A 4544-nucleotide genomic window follows, 5' to 3' on the forward strand; every position below is an offset into this window, starting at 1 on the left:
TTTAATAAAATAGTTAGACGCAAAGGGGACAAACTGCTGTTTTTAGACCGATTTGCCTCGTGATTGTTTCAACTCACACACAGAATGCTGCTGCAGGCTCTTTGTATGTCTTGACCAATCAGATGAATTGAAATTATAGGTCGCGCGGTTCGGGTACAACGCACAAAGCTCAAGGAGCGCGCTCCACTTTCCACCTTTATATTTAGTAAGCATGATAACGCATCAGTCCCGACAGACAGAAGTACCCGCTTTAGAGAAACATTTGCAGAAGAATAAGCAATAACTTTGCAAAATGTTTAATGATTATTTACTCACTAAATTATGTGCAAATGTTAAACAAATTACTTTCAAATCAATTTTGAATTAAAATGTTGATTTAACTGTTGTTTATCAGCCCATTGCTAAGCTAGCTAACACTTCGGACGCGATAGCTAGCTAATGCTAGTAGAAGACCTCGTCCTGCTTATCAGGTGTTTAGAGATCAACAACTCAACTAACTAGGCCTAGTCGTAGATTCAGTAATGCATCAGTTGTGAAGACCCGGACGGTTTTAAAATCATGAATTGGTGAACATGCTAGCCAGCTAGATACATTTCCCCCATTTGTTTCCAGGGACTAAAGTGGGCACCTGATCGCGTTTCACTCCATTGCYTTGGCTTGGCAGGAGAAAATATTCGTGCCCGTCTTGTTTGGAGGTAAGACATGTTAAAAAATAAATAGCATCTGATGAAATAGTGGCAAATGCAGCCAGCTATTTTATTCGATATTGGCTTGCAAGCCAGCCAAGTTATTTGTGCATTCTCTGTTGATGAGTCTGTTTAGCTACTTTGCTAGCTAGCAGCATGCAGTGTCTGTTTACTAACTTTCTCTTGTCACATTCCCTTCCCTTATTGTGTTGCACGATTGGGTTTGGTGTTACTAGTTAAAAATAGAGCCTGTTATTCTACTCTTATTCTAAACTGACCAACCCTATGAAAAACTGTTAACAAAACTATTGCACATTTTAATAAAGTATAAGGGATTTGCGTCAATTCAAATCTGGTATCAGGACAAAATGTGATTCAGAGTCACCGAATATACTTTAAGTATTTTTATTAAACTCAAGCGGTAAATGCAWTTTTCGTATATACGGGTTCTCTGTATCACCTCGCAGGGCAGAACAGAGAACTGGCAGGATGTAAGTAAACAGCTGTTCTTATACTGTGACAGACTAGTTCCAACCCGTCTGTTGGCCTATCACAGTAGAGGCTGAGCGTGGTTTAAACTTTGCTCAGCCTATCGCCACAAGACTCGTCTGAGGTCCCGTACCCGTTAAACATGAATGGAAGTATATATGCGACACTGTTTAGTGCAAAAAATAAGTAGTTAAATACATGTAAAATATATATATATATAACCTATATCATCTATACATGTAACACATCCCAGTCAAAGGTTTGGACACACCTACTATTCAAGGATTTTTTATTTTCTATTTACTCTATTCATAATTGTAGAATAATAGTAGATAGACATCAACATATAGAAGTGTGCAATGTCATCATACGCAAAGGGTTACTTTGAGAACTCAATATAAACAATATTTGAATTTGTTTACACCTTTTTGGTTACTACATGATTCCTATGTGTTTTTTCATAGTTTTGATGTCTTCACTATATTTTACTATGTAGAAAATAGTACAAATAAGAAAAACCCTTGAATGAGTAGGTGTGTCAACTTTTTGACTGGTACTGTAGGCAGATACTTCAGAACAAACTTCCTTAGATTTGTTTTTGAAACGATCTGTTGTTCTATGTAATGAATGTGTTATTCAAGTGCGATTGTATGGGCTCAGCTGTAAGGGATTTATTTCATTTTGGGGGAATGCTATTAGGGGTCTTAGAATTCAAAATCAAGTAGAAAATGATCCTTGGTATGACGTTCTTAAACAATTACATGTAGCTTAGTCGAACATCTAATAGTTAAATCATAGTAAAAGCAGTGAGCTGGTTCTACTCTTTTTAGACATTTTCTGGTGTTTTGAGGTGGAGAACTGAGCGGGACGAGAATAACACGTCAACCCTGTTACCCATAGATAGACAGGCTAGATATGTTTGAACAATTAAACATTTTTGTGAAGCTTGTTTTCGAATGAACTCCCTGTTGCACACAACAACCTTCCATTCCCCTCATGAGATTAAATTGTCAACCCTGTTACGGTCAACCTGTTACGGTACAACCCTGTTACGGTCAACCCTGCAACTTTATTTGGAACTTAATAGGCACTTACTATAGTATTTTTTTATTGACATCTTGAGATGGGAAAACATTAAGTTGAACACATGCTCTTTATAGAGAGAATGTTAAAATTAGGTGAAATCTGAATAATCTTTTGACCAAGATCAGTGGGGCAAAAAAGTATTTAGTCAGCCACCAATTGTGCAAGTTCTCCCACTTAAAAAGATGAGAGAGGCCTGTAATTTTCATCATAGGTACACTTCAACTATGACAGACAAAATGAGGGGGGAAAATCCAGAAAATCACATTGTAGGATTTTTTATGAATTTTTGCAAATTATGGTGGAAAATAAGTATTTGGTCACCTACAAACAAGCAAGATTTCTGGCTCTCACAGACCTGTAACTTCTTCTTTAAGACGGCTCCTCTGTCCTCCACTCGTTACCTGTATTAATGGCACCTGTTTGAACTTGTTATCAGTATAAAAGACACCTGTCCACAACCTCAAACAGTCACACTCCAAAACTCCACTATGCCAAGACCAAAGAGCTGTCAAAGGACACCAGAAACAAAATGTAGACCTGCCCAGGCTGGGAGACTGAATCCTCTAAGGTAAGCAGTCTTGGTTGAAGAAATCAACTGTGGAGCAATTATTAGAAATTGAGATACAAGACCACTGATAATCTCCCTGATCTGAGTGCTGGGGCGCACACAAGATCTCACCCCGTGGGGTCAAAATGATCACAAGAACGGTGAGAAAAAATTCCAGAACCACACGGGGACCTAGTGAATGACCTGCAGAGAGCGCGGACCAAAGTAACAAAGCCTACCATCAGTAACACACTACGCCGCCAGGGACTCAAATCCTGCAGTGCCAGACGTGTCCCCCTGCTTAAGCCAGTACATGTCCAGGCCCGTCTGAAGTTTGCTAGAGAGCATTTGGATGATCCAGAAGAAGATTGGGAGAATGTCATATGGTCAGATGAAACCAAAATATAACTTTTTGGTAAAAACTCAACTCGTCGTGTTTGGAGGACAAAGAATGCTGATTTTCATCCAAAGACACCATACCTACTGTGAAGCATGGGCGTGGAAACATCATGCTTTGGGGCTGTTTTTCTGCAAAGGGACCAGGACGACTGATCGTGTAAAGGAAAGAATGAATGGGGCATGTATTGTGAGATTTTGAGTGAAAACCTCCTTCCATCAGCAAGGGCATTGAAGATGAAACGTGGCTGGGTCTTTCAGCATGACATGATCCCAAACACACGCCCGGGCAATGAAGGAGTGGCTTCATAAGAAGCATTTCAAGGTCCTGGAGTGGCCTAGCCAGTCTCCAGATCTCAACCCCATAGAAATCTTTGGGGGAGTTGAAAGTCCGTGTTGCCCAGCAACAGCCCCAAAACATCACTGCTCTAGAGGAGATCTGCATGGAGGAATGGGCCAAAATACCAGCAACAGTGTGTGAAAAAGTTGTGGAGACTTACAGAAAACGTTTGACCTCTGTCATTGCCAACAGGTATATAACAAAGTATTGAGATAACTTTTGTTATTGACCAAATACTTATTTCCACCATAATTTGTAATAAATTCATTAAAAATCTACAATGTGATTTTCTGGATTTTCTTTTCTATTTTGTCTGTCATAGTTAAGTGTACCTATGATGAAATTACAGGCCTCTCTCATTTTTAAGTGAGGAAACTTGCACAATTGGTGGCTGACTACATACTTTTTGCCCCACTGTACACTTCTCAGAAGCACCTAATTGGTGGATGACCCAGCTTCTGAAGGGAAATGGGATTGCCTAAAGACCCCTGAACACACAGAATATTCATATTCATGTTGTCCTGAACTGTCTATGGCATTTTGTAATTGTCTGTAGATTTAATAGCAACAAGGATACCTATCATAAGAAGACTATTACAGATCTAAGAACGTGACCATACAGTACCTGCCACAGACCAGAGAAAGACCACCAACACACTTCCTGCTGTTCTCAAGCCATTGTTGCATCTCCCACCCTGCAGTTTTAGAAAATAACAACAACTCACTCTATAGCTGGTGAATAACTACTCCTTATAAATCAATTGAGAGGTAAACAATTACTTATTGAACAGACCTGTCTATAGCACTGTATACACATATAATCATTTTATTGCTCAAAATCTGTTTTATTCTTACAATCCTATAACATTGAGACATGGGTCCCTAGTATTATCATTAGCCAGAAGAATATGGTTAATCACTAAAAACATACTACCAAACACTATTTCATAAGATATCTTCAAGTGTACTTACAGAGAAAAGTGGAGAGGTTTTGTAAGAC

The 4544-nt window shown here is 39.1% G+C and overlaps 1 pseudogene; it reads right to left on the reverse strand.

The window, feature by feature from the left end:
• The window catches only part of LOC139026827 (uncharacterized), a 14129-nt pseudogene extending 9591 nt beyond the window's left edge, over positions 1-4538 (reverse strand).
• Between the last annotated feature and the right edge of the window lie 6 nt (positions 4539-4544).

This window comes from Salvelinus sp. IW2-2015, unplaced genomic scaffold, assembly GCF_002910315.2.
Source record: "Salvelinus sp. IW2-2015 unplaced genomic scaffold, ASM291031v2 Un_scaffold5950, whole genome shotgun sequence".
Lineage (NCBI taxonomy): Eukaryota > Metazoa > Chordata > Actinopteri > Salmoniformes > Salmonidae > Salvelinus > Salvelinus sp. IW2-2015.